Source organism: Ptychodera flava, chromosome 10 (assembly GCF_041260155.1).
Source record: "Ptychodera flava strain L36383 chromosome 10, AS_Pfla_20210202, whole genome shotgun sequence".
Taxonomy (NCBI): domain Eukaryota; kingdom Metazoa; phylum Hemichordata; class Enteropneusta; family Ptychoderidae; genus Ptychodera; species Ptychodera flava.
This window is the reverse complement of record NC_091937.1, coordinates 7,342,501-7,360,469: the sequence shown is the minus strand read 5'-3', so window position 1 is coordinate 7,360,469 and position 17,969 is coordinate 7,342,501. Positions and strand designations below refer to the sequence as shown.

The 17,969-nt window shown below is 39.3% G+C and overlaps 1 protein-coding gene across 2 annotated transcripts in view; it reads left to right on the top strand.

Moving 5' to 3' along the window:
• The first annotated feature begins 4,160 nt into the window (after window positions 1-4,160).
• LOC139141881 (adhesion G-protein coupled receptor G6-like) overlaps window positions 4,161-17,969 on the top strand; it is a 34,916-nt gene continuing 21,107 nt past the window's right edge. The window contains exons 1-2 of one of the 2 annotated variants that reach the window (XM_070711636.1): window positions 4,161-4,322; window positions 11,736-11,906. The gene's annotated coding sequence lies outside the window, so the exon portion shown is untranslated. Of the gene's footprint in view, window positions 4,323-5,785; window positions 6,000-11,735; window positions 11,907-17,969 lie in introns of those variants that run through there. The other variant, XM_070711637.1, reaches the window with a different exon arrangement.

The window sequence follows — 17,969 nt, the reverse complement described above, 5'->3', positions numbered from 1 at the left end:
CAAAACTCGCTAGTAGTAGTACCACGATCGCGATACACCGCCATCTTTAATTTTACCCAATGTTTGTATATCACACGTGCATTGAACGGCAGATCGTCCATGTAGCCGACACGAACACGAAGTGTCTGTTACCGGCTACCAAAAACTATGAAAAATAGTAAAGAATGAGCTACAAAATCACTATCAGTTTTAAGTTGCAGGTAGAATAAGTCTGTGCCTTTGTAAAAAACAATATAAAAATAGTAGAAAGTGAAGAACCAGCTGAAAGTTAGTTGAGGAGACCTTGACCGCATATCATTTGCATCTCATTGTCGGCTACATGGACTGTGTGCCCATTGAACTGTGATCTGTGAAGTTTGCAAACATTACGCTCATCTTATGAATGACATTTAGATCGCTTTCGTATATAACTTAAGTGAGACTTCAAAAAAAGAAACACTAATATGGAGCACATATTCTAATTGGGTGCATACTGTACTGGCCGACTTCTCTTGTATTCGGTCATTGTCAACTGTCAGTGTCTGTCTGTTTGGAGTCGATGCAGGATGTGGTGGTCGGACATTCCCACGTCTGATTTTACTGACCCCTCAGCCTTTCAAGATAATAATATCGTTGTAAGAGTGGATTTTAGTGACCGTGATTTGTCACAGTTTTCCTTTTCACTGGTAACGGGTAGTATATCACTGTCCAGTTACCATGTTTCAACTCGTCAATGTTGACTGAAGTCCGATAGCATAAAGGCGAGTTTCAGTGCCATAGCGTTGTACGCTGTACACGCGTACACTGGGCTGTACGATCGGCCTTGTACGGTAACAGCGCATACATGGCATGTGAAATCATGCCGCAAATATAGGCGCATTGTCAGAAATTCACGAAACTTGTCACAAGCGTTGTTCAATAGCAAGTGGTTTGACACAACAAGTATTATTTTTGTTCAAGACCTGTATCAGTGTGTTTCGGGTCACAGTCTAAAAATAGCACACAGCTGAGAGTTATAAACCATCATGGCAACGTACGAATTCAGTTGTCAATTATCATTAGTATTTATTTCTATTATACATAGATACGATGAAATTACTCCCAAAAGTGTACATTACCTCACAGCATGTTCAATTTCGCATTAAATAATCATATTTGTGAGCTTTCGAGCCCATTTTCACGACCAAGTCGCTCGAACGACGTGTATTCCGGCATATTGCTTGTTTACATTCAGAACGAGGCTCTGCAGCCTATTGAATTATGCAAATTTCTATACGTCCGCTCAAGCTGAATATCATCGTTTGTTTCACATTGTACGATGTTACAACCAAAAAACGACATGTGTTTCCGACAGCATGCCTTGAGGAAATTAGGCAAGTCGGCGGCAACGTTTTTATAACTTATTTCTAATACGGTTCGACCCATCAAAGAATAACAAATTTGGTACAATCATGCGTTATTTTTGAGAATGCGCTAAAAGTTTAGGTTGGGAAGGTAAAAAACTGGCTTGGTCGCCTTGCTAGAAACTCACTATGTGCCAACTTGAAGTTTAACATGACCTTACATGACCAGAAATTGTTACTGGCGCACAACGCCCAGTTTGTTGAATAAAAATAGACAAACGTCAAGGGTCATAAAATACCACGTGGTCAATCGCAACATAGACACAAGCCTCTGTTTGATTTGAAGTGTGACGCCGGTTTAAACTTGATGTAACTTTCTGGTTTTAACAGTTTCTGTTATCATAGATGCGAACAGTTATCAAGACGTTACAGATACAAACGTTTTGACCTACTTATTAGATCTGGCATTATCGACTCAAACAGCTCAAACAGCACAAACGTATCGGTTCACTCATGACAGCTTTTTGCAATACGAATTTCTGGGAGAGCTAATGCCAACTTAATGAGTTAGTAAGCGTGTGTGTCAATATGTACGCACTGAATATAATGAATTTTAAATTTGACGCCTGAACCAAGCATGGCCAGTGATTGGACAGAAACGCTGTTCAATTTATCAAGGACACCCCCACTGTAAGTAAAACCTCTTGTTTATCGGGTCCTGGACGCCAAACCAGACTTCCAAGGACTGACTCTATAGCTTCGATACTAGACGAGACTAGATTCTGTCAAATCGCAAATAAATATCCGATATATATCGGAGATTTCAACACCTCACAGTTCTGGCCAAACCCGACTTTCAAGGACTGACTCTAGCTTCGATACTAGACGAGACTAGATTCTTTTAAATCGCAAGTAAATATCCGATATATATCAGAGATTTCAGCCCTTTTTAGATCTAGCTAGGCCAATCCAACTTCGATATTGTATTAGTCTAGTGGCCGTAAATATCGGATATCATATAAAATTAAAGTGCAATGTCGCGATGTCCTCCCAAGCACGGTACCTCTATACGTACGTGGGTGGAAGGACTGTGGCGCAGTCAGTGACAAAATACTGAGAGAAAAAAGAAAAGAAAACCAATGTTTCATCATGGAGGTACTACCTCCATGGGTTAATGGGCAGGCTGAATGGTATATGATATTCGTAGCAGTGTCCATCGGAAAATTTTCACTAGCGGTTTACACGTGTCGCATGACCATAAGTTTTCTTTCTCAAAGAAGCAGGTCTTTAGTCAAGATTTGAAAACTTCACTACTTGATACTGAACGAATATGTCTAGAAAATCTATTCCACAAGGAAGCAGAGGCCTTCATACGTGAAGTCGTAGCTCTCTTTGTTTTCCCCCAGGCGAATAGGGGTTGCAACGGAAAAACCCTGAGTCGTGCAACGACAAAAAGAGTCATTGTTTTTTCCTTCGCACGTACGAGAGGAATGGCTGCTGCTACAGCGACATACAAGAAAGAATGATCATTATAGAATTTGAGTCTTGTTCGTTTAGTTTTACATGTAAGAGAAACTTCGTCACTTGAACGGACAGATGAAATCAAAAACATTAGTATATACGCTGCCCCGCATATAAACAAAACTGGTTTATAATATTGTACTACTGTGACCGTCTTGGGTTTAGGCATATTAAAGGAAAATCTATTTGCATTTTTTTCCAAGTTTGCATTCTCTTTTATCGATTAGACTTTTCTGTGCAAGCAGCAAAAATACCGTAACATCAAAAATAAGCCACAAACTAGGAAAAAATGCTTTTAGTAGGGTTGTGGATAGTTTCCCTCGCCTGAAGAGGCAGAATGAGCCTGATGGGCACTGCTAAAGCTGTGCCACTGTCAATCGCGACGTACTTGAAGTTCGCCGGCAATGTTAGCCGTGAGTTGGGTACAGCCTCCGTGTGTTCCCGGCGTTACACGGGTTAGCCGGCATGTGAGGGGTATGTGAGCATTTTTTGTGTGTCTGTTAACATAATTAATAAGTCAGCATATCAAAATTAGACTACAATATATCATAATTGGACCACATCAATATCTTACATGGATATATTATACCTACATTAGATAAAAAAAGAAAAAGCCGTTTATAACCGCATGCTACGTATAGGGTTGGGAGAGAGTTGCCGCGGCCGGTGTACGGGCGGAGCAAATCTTTTTGTCCGGGAACGCTTGCGCTTGTGGAGGGACCGTGCGCTTACAAACAGGCGAAGTACGTCAATTTTTGTTTGAGTGTTTATCCCATTGACCGGAATGTTCTGTCCCTGTGTATGCAGGACACTTGTCCATAATAACGGAGAAAACGTCAGTTTTATAGTCATTCAAGTAGCCTGATCATGAACAGGACCATTGACACATGTCGTACCGATCGACATGATCGCAACCATAACAGTCGTCGCTGACGAGTAATGCCACGATGCTACTGTCAGCTTAGAGCGGATGACAGCGAGCGCGTTCACGTATAGCCGTAGTTTTAAGGGACTTTAGAGGGGGTGTTAAATACTCAAAATTATCGTGTGTCTCAACGCATTTATTTTCATTTGCGACCATAAACATGGTGACTTACATATTTTACAACATAACATGCACTTTTGATGGTTTGCTAGTATCCGTTCGACTCAAATGACACAATGGACCATCGTTAGGTGAAACTACCGAAAATCTAGTTGTTGTTGACTTGTCAGGTGGGAGTGCAGAGAAATACTTAGAAGAGCCTAGTGTAGAATTAGGGATAAAGTCGAGATAATTTGTTTGCGTTCCTGCCAGCCTTATCTGAAGCATTGTTTGTAGTTTTATCGCCCTCGTTCACGCTGAATATTCATAGACGTGGGCACTATCCGGTTCTCAGGGCCTAGACCGTATAGTGCCCACGTCAAAATTTGTATGGCCAAAAGCTGGAATGCTGGTGGTAAACGGAAGACAACAACAAAACAAGCACATTCTGTAAGGTAAGTGAACGCCCTTGGACTGTAATACTTGTAAAACGCGGTCATGCCATGGCTTTACACTGAATTCAGCTATAATGCCTGTAAGCAAAATCAATATTTTTCAAGTCGAGGAGAAAAGACGTCAATTTTGTCTTACTACGAGTGGAGACACTTTGTCTCCGCATTGCATTCTAAAAAGAGGAAGTCAAGGGACGCAGTTGATGATATTCATAAGGAATATCAGAACTAAAATTGGACAAATATTTACATTCTAATATTTACTTACTAAAGATATGTATAAAAAAGTCTTTGTTCGTTATTAAGAAAAATAAATATGTTTACTATGTCACTATAAGATGTCCTACGTGTACCATCTCTCATACGTAGACAATATACTACAGTGTAGGCTAACACAACTACAAGTCCGTTCAGAAATAGGAACAAGACAGCTGTTGAAAGTCTCTAAATGACCCTGTGGAGATTTTATTTTAAGACCAATGACATGGATGTCATCTAATGTCCGACATTATACGGATTTAGGTTAGGAATATAATGCTGTATGACTGTTTAAGTACAAGGGTATGTTTGTATCCAAGGACTAGATATCGTTTCGGCGACAAAGTTATGTGTTTACAATCTCGCCAGCGAGGTTGAGTTTTCTTTACCTTTCAAACTCTGTCTGCCTTTTATGTTGATTATGTGATTTTTGTTAAAACCGTACGCGGAACAAATCTTGCCAAGTAATGTAAACGATTTATACCACCCAACTCACCTCTTGGCCTATGAAAACGAAGTAGTGATAAATCTCGTGACGTATTAATGGCCAGGTGATCGTCTGGCTCTCATGAATGTTTACAGCCTCAATACTGTCGGTGGAACTGTATGGCGCAATGCGTGCACTTGGATACAAACAGCTAGGTTTAACAACAACAAAGCAGGTGATTTAATACACATTTCCATGTATTTAAGTACGCTCCAGACCACTGTGTTTGTAAGGAATAGACATGAAGGAATAGCAATATGACAATTTGGAAACAAAATATTGCTGCCACACTTCACGAAAATCAGAGCAAAACCAGTATGAGATAGAAAGCGCCCAGCGGACAGACTTAGAACACCATAAGCTTAGTATTTACAAGACCGTTCTTGTGTGACGATTGTGTGGATGCATTTAAACCTGTGAAGTAAATAAGATTTTCATCGCTTTTTTCGTGTGAAAATCGAAAATTCGTATCACCCCTTATCATATCGCGCGAATGTGACTCATCGAAAAATAACAAAGTTTAGCAAAATCATGCGTGGTCTTACAAGATACGAAAAATGAAGGGTTTTAAAACGCGCTAGGTCATGCTGCCACAAACACACGCTGTTTTGACTAGGTCAAAAAGGCAAACATGGCCTCAAATGACCTGCTTTGTTGCTGCGGGACAACGATCATTCAGTAGCTATGCAATAAACAGACGTTAAGGGTCATAAAAGACCTCGACCACGTGATTTGACCTTAATACGGAAGACACTAGGTTTGAGGTGTATCGGGAATGTCTTCTCTCTGATTTTAAAATTCTTTCGTGTCAACCGTTTTTAAGACATTACAAATACACAAACTGTGACTCACAAACCGCCAGATCGCCGTTCTCAACTCAACCAGCACAGACGTATCGGTTCACGTGTGCTAAAAGGAAAACTCAACTCCTGCGGGTAAGTGAATGTCCTTAGACTTCTAGACTTGTACACCACGGCCATGCCATCACTTTAAACTAAATCCAGCTTCGCTTTTTGAAGCAAAAACATCGTTTAAAAGGTTTAAACGTGTTTAGCCTTTCATACCGATGAGTTTAAAACCAATCAATATGTAGAGATGCTTCGTCTTCACATCGCATTCGAAAGAGGAAGTCATATGTTCAAGGTGTGACGTTATTTTAAACTGTTAACATTAAAAATTGAAAATGGATAAATCTTTGGAAATCTGCAAAACGTGTTTAGACAGGTATCGGCAAAAAGAGGAACACAGTCTGTACACTATTCCATAGATGTTACTGTCCGACGTTCTGTCTTTCTTTTATGTGGACCACTGTGTCTTGAAAATGAAGGAAGTTTGTATGGATACGATATTGGATAAAATGTACACCGATATTGTTAAAGATACGCTACAAATTGAGGACAGACTACTCCTGTAAGCCTCTACTGACCCTGCGCAAGGTAACTGTAAGACGAGTGAAATTTGCGACTTCGCATAGTGTAAGCCAATAGGAAGATCGATATCGTACTATGTGGCGGCATAAGAACAAGGCCATGTCTGTATCAAAGAACCACATTTCTGTTTTGGAGACAAAATTATGTGTTTGCAATCTCAAACAGTATGGGCTGGGAGTTTCCGTTGACACCCAAGTTTTGTCAACCTGTTGTGTTTATGAAAACTGTCATTGTTAGGACGTCACGCTTGAACCCGGAACGAATCTCGCTGAGCATAAATCCAAATATTCGTACCACCCAACTCACCCCTTGCCCTTTAGAAAACGACGCAGTGGTAAAACTGGTGAAGATTAAATATAAGTTGATTGTTCCGACTTTCAGTGACTGGTATAGCCTTGAACAGGACAGCTATATTGTGTCAGTTGACAAGTTAGGCGTGACGTGCACTGAGATTAACAGCCATGTTACAAAACAATTAATCAGATATTTTCATGTAGTACGACTATCCCATTGTTTCTATGTCCTTAGGCATAATGGTATGGAGCGTACAACGCCGATTAAACTCTGACTTTGGAAGCAAATGCACGTAAAATCACAGGGTGTTGTCTAAATGTCCGCCCCCAGGGGTGCGTAGGTGTTTCGTTGTATTGCTAATAAAGATATATTCTACCAACCTTTGGTGTTTTGGTCTTAAACTTAGCACTGCCCTTGACAATCTTGCGTTAAGGTTTTATCAACATGCTGTATCTATTATCTGATGAGTTTGAGTGCCTAATTGGCCAAAGTAAGCAAGGGTAAATTACTAAGCTGTGGACGCTGTCACCAGATTATCACCGGATTAAATTTGACAAAGTCAACAACGAACGCGCCAGTAAGGTATAACTGAAGAAAGGGCTGAAACTCTCAAAAGCCGTGTCCAGAGGTGGTCCGTAAAACTAGTGGACACTTTATATTCATGTATTCAGAAACAAACAGAAGGCAAAACAAACTTGAATATTCATTTGTAAACGAACATGTCGGAAAGGAGGACCTCCCAGGAATGCGTGGTATGTGTTGAACACACCTTGGTAACGTATCGGAGATGTGTTTATACTCTTCCTGCTGGCCCGGCAAAAACCACCTTGGTCGACGTGCCTAACACCGCATCGAACTGAATCAGACTTCACGGGTATATTGAAAAATTCCGTGTTAGTCGAGAACAAGAAATGGAAAAGACTTTATTAACTCGACGTTCGAGCTCGCCTTCAACTTGTCCAGTTTATCAACTGCGTTCTTGCAAATATTACGTACACTTTTGTATTAGTCTTCTTTTTCAAGTAACAAAAAAGACATGTTTTGCATACGACCGATTGTGTGCTCTGCAGTACGAGCGGTGTTGTGGGTTGGTGACTACGTGCCTGCAGATTTTATACACCGCGATATTTTGCTCTGAATTTTTCAATTGACCCCATGTGCTAAGTTAAAACACAAAGAAGAAGGTCGAATGTTCTCTCTGCAAATGAAGTAGCATTTCGAACACGAACGATTCGGATATCTTGACCTCAACATTATTAGCTACGCAGCTCGAAAGTTATGCTCGGAAACAGGACGGGAACATTAGTCAAAGCCGGATTTTGCATGGAAAGCATACAATGTACTGCATACTGCTTATGCTCCCTTGGGTCTGAGACTCCCGCCCTCTCGGCCATAAACGTCATTGAGCTGCCAAGAATATGATAGTGCAGTCGCGTGAATCTGTGTATATTTTGATACATTATTTTATCAATCCTTATACTCAACTACCTAACGCATCAAACAAGGGTCATGTCAGGTTCTTAGGACGTTCTCCAAAAGACATATAATGATTAGTGTCGCGGACTGATTTTCACCAGGTTTGAGAACTAATAAATAACTGGTCGTCAGTGTGTCTTCGCATATCAAATCGACAAGTGTATTAGTAACTTCGAGGGATCACATCCTTCACTGTAAAGTTGTTTTTATACAAAACACATTTTCGAGAAAGCTGACGTGCAAGGGAAAGACACAGCAACTGAGTCCGACGGAGGCGCAAAAAACGCGCGAAACGGTGCATTCGCATTTGTGTCCGATGTACACATCTCTGTTATTCCATTCTATCAGTCGACGAAGCCTACGTCAAATTGTAGTGAACTCCGAGCAAAGTCCCACATAACATGTAAAGGCGAGCCAGTGGCCATATGATGATGGATTGCATTAACTTCGAAGTCGAACATCCTTAACTGTAAAGCTGCGGTTTTTTTATACAAAAAAATTTTTGGGAAAGCGAATGTGCGAGGGAAAGACGGGGAAATGGAAAGACACCGCGATCGCGCGACTGAGTCCGACAGCGGCGCAAGAAGTGTTTCCCCGACAGTCAGACATATACAGTATGCTATATCATGCATTTCTAAAGCGTGTCCAAACGTTGACATAAAAAGATATGTCCAAAAGGTTTTGATTATATATAGTTATTACAGTGTTACGCAGGGTTTCACGCGGGTTCAAAAACTGACATAAAAAGATATGGTGTCCAAAAAAATTCGTTTTATTTAGCTGACTGATTTATCGTCTTTGCTATGGCCTAAACATCCCCGTTTTCGTTCGACAAGACCGTGACATCAATATCTCCCCAATGTATAGATCAACCTGGTTGAGTATTACTATGCTTCCAACGTGTCTTCGCAGCTTTCATCTCGTCTTGAAACGAATAAGCATAGGCCTATAAAAGGCATGAAAATACTTTTGCCGACTAGTCAGTTTTTATGTAACAAGCGGCGAGTTTCTTCCCCCAAACGATGACCGGCTGTAGTCAAAAACACATAGATTGTCATGTCCGTGTTTATAAACACCGATGAGCTTGACCCTCGATCCCAAAGCATGTTGGCTAATTTGTTTACCTCTATCGATCATGTGGGCTTAAACTAAACATTTCTAAGGTCAAAGGTTTCTAGTTCCGGCTTCCGGTCTGACGGACCACATCGGGACACTGACTCCACCACTTCGATTAGTGTTCTATTGCTCATAGAAGCAACCGACGAAGGCATAAATTGGCCTGTCCCCGTTTAAACATGTCAGAAAACTGTTGACGTTCGAAAAATTAGGAAATGTTTATTGTAAAGTAGCTTTCTGTGAACACGGCTTTTGAGAGTTTCAGCCCTTTCTTCAGTTATACCTTACTGGCGCGTTCGTTGTTGACTTTGTCAAATTTAATCCGATGATAATCTGGTGACAGCGTCCACAGCTTAGTAATTTACCCTTGCTTACTTTGGCCAATTAGACACCCAAACTCATCAGATAATAGATACAGCATGTTGATAAAACCTTAACGCAAGATTGTCAAGGGCAGTGCTAAGTTTAAGACCAAAACACCAAAGGTTGGTAGAATATATCTTTATTAGCAATACAACGAAACACCTACCCACCCCTGGGGACGGACATTTAGACAACACCCTGTGGTAAAATCTAAAATTTTGAACATTAGAATGACAACAGTTTAAGGTAGAAAGCGCCTCGGGAACAGTTTTGCGGACAGTATAGATCTTTAACGTGACCTCTCTTGCCCTCTAAATGTCAGGATTTATTTAAAGTGTGTGGAATGTCGGGAAACCTTCGTCGGACTGAAAGTTTATGGTTTGCATGTGTAAGAAAATTTATTGAATTTCGTCCAGCTGTAAGAGAGATTATTTTGAGAACGTCGGTTTCAGCTCGAGGACTAAAGTCGTCTTATTATTTTATATGTAGCTAACTGCGATGAAATATTTGCACTTGTGTGCAAACACCGTCTAAAACTAACAGTATAACATAATATGAATAGGTGTCAGCAACGTAGATTCAAACAAACTATTTGGAAATGAATTTAATTAATTCTGTAGATATAAAATTATCGGACTGCTGTCAGCTCAGTACAGCTGCTGGGCAATTTACTTATGTAGGCGACAATAAAGCTACTTTACTGGATGGCGTCAACCTATTTCTGCATGCATAGTGTCGGTTTTCTTTCATTTCGTTGTTTTCTGACTGTCTCTCCTATCACCAACGCCCTCGGAGACTCTTCGAGAGTGTCACTTAATTTCCTTGTTTGAGGATGTAGTATTACTAAAACTGTCTGTATTGTAATCGAGTCTAGAGGAACCAAATCAGTATCCCTAATATTCAGAAATCATAGAATATTTCTGGTAAATTTCTCCAAATCACCAACTCCCCATCACGGTCGCTTTTACGCACACACACACACACACACACAACGATCATCACAAGGAGGGCATCAGTATCTTTAATTGACATGATCCAAACTTTGAGTGTAGCTGCATAACTCTGATTTAGAAGTGAGAAAGGCAATTCGTTTCCTTCGGTTTCTGGTTTCAATGAACACGGTCTTTTGAGGTTCTCTTTTAAGGTGAAGTACTACGAATTACGTCAAAATTAAGTTGTGGTGTCATTTTCTTGAAACTTTGCACAAATATTCTTGGAAGTTGTGCAAGTGCAAAAATGAAATAAAAAATGGGGGTCACCACGCTCGTTTCCATGGAAGCGGACGTTAAAATGGCGTCGTTAGAAATAAATAAAAATGATATAATTCACTTAAACTAAAGAAAGCAATTATAAAACGCTTAGAAAATGAGTTAATTTTAATAAATACCAAGACTTAAGATCCATATCTATCGAATGTATAGTTTTCATGATGTTTGTGAAGAAATTTTAACATAAATATCGATTACAAAATGACGATATTAAAATTGTATCACTACATAATTTTCGAACTTTCTTCCTGTCGCTTTAAATGGTGTCATTTTGACCAAACTTGGCGAATAAACTCCTGACATAATACCATTTAGTTTACACTTTTAATAAAAGGGTGTCACCACACTACTTTTTACAATATCTCCAGGTTAATGGGTAATTTGCGCCATATAAATGGGAGAGAAATGTTAATTTTTCGCTCATATTGAATAAAAACCAGCTTCCTAGGGGTTCAAAATATGACCAGGTAATAGGTCACATGTATTTCTAAGAGACTTGGTCAAAAAATTAGGTAAAAGCGAAATTTCAACAATGACAGGTGATGTTAAATACATGCGCTACAAAATAACCCATTTGCGGCAGGCTGGAGTTAAATCTGCGCACAAACGTTCTAAAGCGTGTGCGCGTCCGAATTCGTCGCCCTTTACCTTAAACTGCTGTTGAGCCTGGCTAACTCAGGTGTGGAGTGGTATATAACATAAACGGTACTGTTTGTATTTTTAGGTGGAAACACTCCTTACAAAAAGACGGTGACAGGAGTGACTGTGCGTGTAAGGATTCGCGCTGGCTGCTTCTTTCCAAATTGCCGACGGTGTTTTTTATGGAAAAGTTTTGATTGGGGAAGAGGTTGCTCTGCCAGGATAGTGTTGCTGGAATACGGAGATACCATAAGAGGTAATCCTTGTTATTTGTGAACAGTAATATACAAGGAATCGTTTAAGTTATACACTGACTAGTGTGATACTTTTCATGAAGTTGAGATGATAACTTTTACAGAAATTAGCAATGCGATCAGAAGTTATCCATTTTGACAGGCCGCTGGTACCGATACTTCATCTTACACTTACAATTCACCACTGATGGACTTAACATAATGCTAGCTCTAGTTACTAGACTCAAGATTAACGTGTTTGTTATTTAAAAACAACTTACTATTGTCTCCCTTGTGAACGACAAATAGGGAGACTTTACTGAAGGAAAACTATGGATCCGTAGCAGTCTCTCATGCTCCCTCCTAAATTCTGAACAATCACAAACGGACATTCTATGGACCCAGTGGATCACACTTTGAAAGAGGTTTATTGAGTACCACAATTTGTATAATATATGTTAATATTTCCGCCTCAGTCGCAACGTGTCCCCTGTTGATTATTTTGCGGCATCGTCCTATCAAAAGACATTTGCCCTCTAATGGTCCTCAGAAATTTATTGAGATGAATTTAACCGTGTTAATTTCAGAAAGAGGAACTGTGCACCCACAAAACATTCCGATGCGTCATAGTACAAAAAACTATGAAATTGCTTGATAAAATTGTATGTAAGTTACGCCTACGGTTTGAATTAAGCGTCTATAGGTGTTCGGTAATCAGAGTACAAGTTTTTGAGAATCAAATTAAGGGTCAGCAAGTCTTTATGTCTTGTACATCTTTGATTGCATCGGCACCATGGAGACCTTGTCATATTTAGAAATATTGATCCATGACCAATCGTTTGAATAAAGTAAATTGTAAAACAAACGCTTTGGAACACATGGCCTTTTTGTATTAATTAATTTCTGTGTTTTATTAGTTTCTTTATATTGACGTGGAAGTTAATTCGTTAAATTAAAGGCTTTTTGAACGAAAAAATATGTTTGCCTACAACATGCCTGAGGCAAAGGTGACCGAAAATGACCTCGCTATTGTTGACAAGCAGTTCATTTATGTGTGTCATAGTCGCAAAGTGCTGCACCAACGTCACAAGAATTCGACCCATAAATTAAAGCTAGCTAAGCCTTCACCGAAGTTTAAATATAGATCGCCGAGGTCAGCTGTATCAAGTAAATATCACGTCAAAATCCTTAGTCTTAATCACCAGGAAAATGTTACAAATACACAAACTTTGATTTTAGAGGAATGTCGTTCCGTTTTCAGTGACTATGCACTATTTCAATTCCCTGAAACAATATCTTAAAAAGTTACCATGCTTTGCTGGCCGCCTATTATAAAATGTGATTTGTTCTATCTTGATTTTCTCTGTTACCTTTTTAACGACGGCGTCAAAACGTGGTGAAAGAAACTACAAAATGGAGTCACGACCTCATCAAAACATAGAAGCAAAGCAAAATGGGCTTTCGGCTTCATTGTTTCATTGCAATTACATCTCCTGAGAAGCACTTTTGAGGCTAGTTTTATAAGTTTTAGCCAAATCCGATGTGCACCTTTGCTGAAACTGTCGAAAACAATAAAAATGACACATCAGAGTCCAGAGCCAGATATACCATGGTGATGATGATGATGATGATGATGATGATGATGATGATGATGATAATGCAAACAGTGGCATAAGTGGTAATAAAACTGTTTGAAGCTACCGACAGTAATTACGATATATATACACTAAGTTTGGAAATAGGATAAGGTCTTTGAAAAAACTCTTTTCACTCATAATAATATCAATACAAAGAGCAAACTTGTATCCGTCGTATGGCCTTCGTGTTATCTTTGGTGATTTAATTTAAAGGTATTGTCAAATAGATTGCATGTGCATGTACAGAGTGCTAAGCTAAGCAAAATACTATTCATTACAACGTGAGTGTAATTGACACGAGGAAAAAACACCGATTTGGTTAACAAAATTTGCTCTTGGAATACGGTGCTAGATTTATATCATCCTCTAAAAGAGAATCGTCTTTAGTTCACTTAAGGATTTGTACAGTTAGACTTTGCTGAGACCAGTTGCAACTAACTGAATATTCCCTTATTTTCAAAGCAACTTTCGAAGCAGAAGTAAACTTAACCATCAGCTTCCCCGGCAACACCAAGGAGAGCTTATCAGATGAGTAATTGTCCTAAATATGTCGGCTCTAACCACTATGTGTACGTCACTCTCTAGGTTATATTTGTTGTCCAAAGGATAACCCCAGCATCGCCGACTGACCTGATAATAACAAAGAGGACTTAAATTTTGGGGTTTTTTTATTTATTTCTGACATGCAAGAGATCTAAAGAACCTTATCGCATATGTGATTCCCATCTGCTAGGACACCCTCAGAATTGGAAAGGTAGGCAGACCTCTGCAAGTAAAGCTTGAGACATAATTTATTCGCTGGGCCCAAATGAAAGCTAACTCGAAGGGTCAGTCATTCCTCTAGGTTTATTTGTTGGGGTAAATACTCATGGCATCTTAGGAAGGTTACAGTATGACATGTCATTGATAGCATCTTTTCACTGCTAATGACTAACATACGCTCCTAGATAAATTAAGGGTGAGTGATTAGCACTTCCGCGTTCATATGCACTTTCCGCCTATGTAATCAAATCGGGAATAAGCCAAGGCGCATGGTTTTAATAATATAACCGGCAACAACAAGTTTTTTCCGATTCACCGCATAAAATGCATGAAGTTCCAATGGAAAGAAGGTCCGCTTTAATCATAATCAGTATTACAGTCATAATAATGTACTTATATATGCACATATATGTGTGTATATATATATATATATATATATATATATATATATATATATATATATATATATATATATATATATATATATATTGAGTTGTACAGATAGCTCCCAGTGATAGAGTGGTTTGGTTTGGTAATAGCGGATGAATAAATTTGCACACGTTTACTGATCTGGTTGTATATTTTCTGCTTATTCTGTTGTTAATTTTGATACAACATTTCGTCCTAAAAGTAGGACTTCATCAGGTTGAAGATGACTACAAAAGGAGAATACAAACAAAACAGAACAATGTAAGGCTAGTATTGATCTTCATTAAATTCTGAACGTATTTATAGGCTGAGAAAGTTACAAAAGATATAGGATATGGCAATTCTTACCGTTTATGTGTGGCGCAGATTGAAAGTGGCAATTGAAAATTGGCGCTAATGGTTATTTATAGTGCCATTACCGCTAAATAATTTGATAGTGACAGTGCCCACAGGGAGTAGCTGTATTAACTTTGATAATTTTGACAATATTTTTGTTCAGTTTATACCATTGTGTTCTAGTTCTACTCCCTGCAGCATGTTGAACTGTCCAGTATTCAGCTTGCTAACACAGCCTGTGTATGTGTACCATGCATTTGTATCACTGACAATTGTCTGTCAGTCTTGACTCTCATCAAATTATCACCTAATACATATTAATATATACAGGCTTTGCCGACAAACTGAATATTGTGTTTGAGGATGCTGTAGGGAAACAGCAAGAAACTCTAGTTGATATATCGACAAGAAATATTGCAAAAACCATGAACTGTTGCAACTTCTGCCCTTTACTAGGTTAAGTTTTTTTTATGACAAATCATATACATGTTTAGATTTTTTCAAGATAATAGTCATTAAATGTGTCAAAATGGTTCTAGATTTTGTTAAACTGTTACAAACATTACAACAATTGGATGACATAAAAATGGTATTCATTTTTTCACTGAATTACTTACAAAAACTTGGAATTGGAAAATGTAAAACGTAAAAGGGAACCAAAATATTTTCAAGTCCCCACTACAGGCAGAGCAAAATTTTCAAGTCCCCCTCTCTACTACCCCAAACATTTTCGAATTCCCCCTGAATTCCTCCAGCCCCCCCCCCCCTAACGATTTTTTGTGAACGCAGCCTTAACTGCACGTAAAAATGACATTCTAAATATTCTTGAAGATTGAAAACAGGGAATGTCCGGTGAGAAAACTACTGGCAAAAACTTCTCCAAAATGTTAATTGTTTGACTGCCGTACATAACAATGGCAGGCGTCCCTGTGGCGTGTATGTCATTTATACTCGTTAGGTTTCGGTTGCCTTGGACGGTGAAGTTGAAATTAAATGTCTAACCGGTAATTGTTGCATTTGCAAACATACCCGCTACAGCACTTGCTGTTTTTGAAGGTATGGCAGGATCAGGAAAAACTTTGGCAGGAAGAGAGGTGTTACAAGCCTATAATCGGGCTCATTTTGGATTGACCGCCGGGGAGAACATCGCTCATTTGTTTTTGTTGGTCAATCGAAGCTACGGCGCCGCGTTCTATTCAGGCTGCTGATGTTTTAATGACCGTTAAGTTGAGCCACGGTGTTCAGTAATACACCTGCATTTTGGTTAACTTCAGCTTCGGTTAAAACACTGGCGAATCTTGGGTTGACACTTACAGCTTCACCTTACTTGGAAGTACAGTGGAATTTGATCGAGTGTCCGTTTTGCCTTGCAGAGCTCGACAAGTCTACATGTTCCTTATCATTAAAAAAGTAAACATTTGCAACAAGTTGAGTATTTGGTGTTAGATTACAGCGCACGCGGCGAACGTTTCCCAGACACTGTCTCGTCTACAATCATGACAGTCGTTTCAGCATGCCACTCATGCACAACAAGCTTGACACCGCACTATAGCTATAGCACATCATCAAAGTTTTCTTTCAGCTATTTGTGTACTTTGATTTGGGAAATACAACTCAGACAAAACTCACTGGCCTATTTTTCGAGTGTCGGATCTATATCTCGAGGAAAGTTCTCAACATCAACCGGACTGACTCTAAGCGTTTTATTACAGTGAAACATTGTATTTTTTCAGCAAGGTAAAGAATATTTTGAAGGCAGAGAGATATCATCGTCCCCTCCATACTAACCCCGGGACTAACCCGTTGCCGTGTATGATGCCGTCCGGGAAATTAAGTGCCAAAATACGGTGAATTATTTCAGAAACACTGGGTGTGTTATTCAAGGGCACAAAATGCACCGTGTTGATTGAATTGCACTTGCATGTGCAAAATCAACACTTTTCTTCAAGTCTATTTTGTAGCTCAGAGAAGTGTCAATTGAGAAAGTTTCATTTAGCTGAGAAAAAAGAGAAAGCGGGATTTAAGTTTCATTTAGGAGTGTTTAGCATTTTCTGGTTGACAATATTCAGTGTTGTATCGTGTCAAACTTGTCGATAGAGTAGACTGCACTGGCAATGCTACAGACTACATGCTGAAGGAACTGTTGCCGTGATTGCTGACATCGAGAGGAGATGAAAAGTTTTTTTTTTAAAAAAAAAAGAATTTACTTGTTTCTTCATAAAGTTCCCAATTTAAAGTAAACACCTAAAAGAAAACTGGTGATGTGCATGTAGTGCAGTGCTATGCTTGTTGTGAGTGACATGCTGAAACGACTGCAGTGATCGTGACGAGACAGTGTATAGGAAACGTTTGCCGCGCGCTGTAATCTAACACCAACCAAAGACGAAGACTCAATTTGTTGCAAATGTTTACTTTTCTAATGATAAGCAACATTTAGACTCGTCGAGCTCTGCAAGGCAAACCGGACACTCAAGCAAATTCCACTGTACTTGTACATTGGACCGTTAGCATAGTGACTATAGGCTGCGCCGACGTCGCGCGTTGATGTTTTTGCTTCGCTGACGAAAACTGCTCTTCCGGATAACAATATCATCCTCACACTGCGAGAAGTACATGCGATGTTCTTTGTCATAGTTTTTATTGGCCATTAATGTCATCCATTTTATGATAACTAGCACCACACCTAGGTGAAATGAAATCTTGCACACGACAATCTTTGTGTTTACAAACAAAAATAGTTCAAAATTGGTAAAATGGCATAATGTTTTTGGCATTGCACTGCAGTGCAAATGCCGATAGTACGCGCGCTTCGATGCAAGTAAACTGTGGTACATATGTAGTAATATCTGTTACATAAGTTTCATGTATCCTGCAATCATCAGACAGATGATTGATCATCTGTCTGATGATTGCAGCATGCAT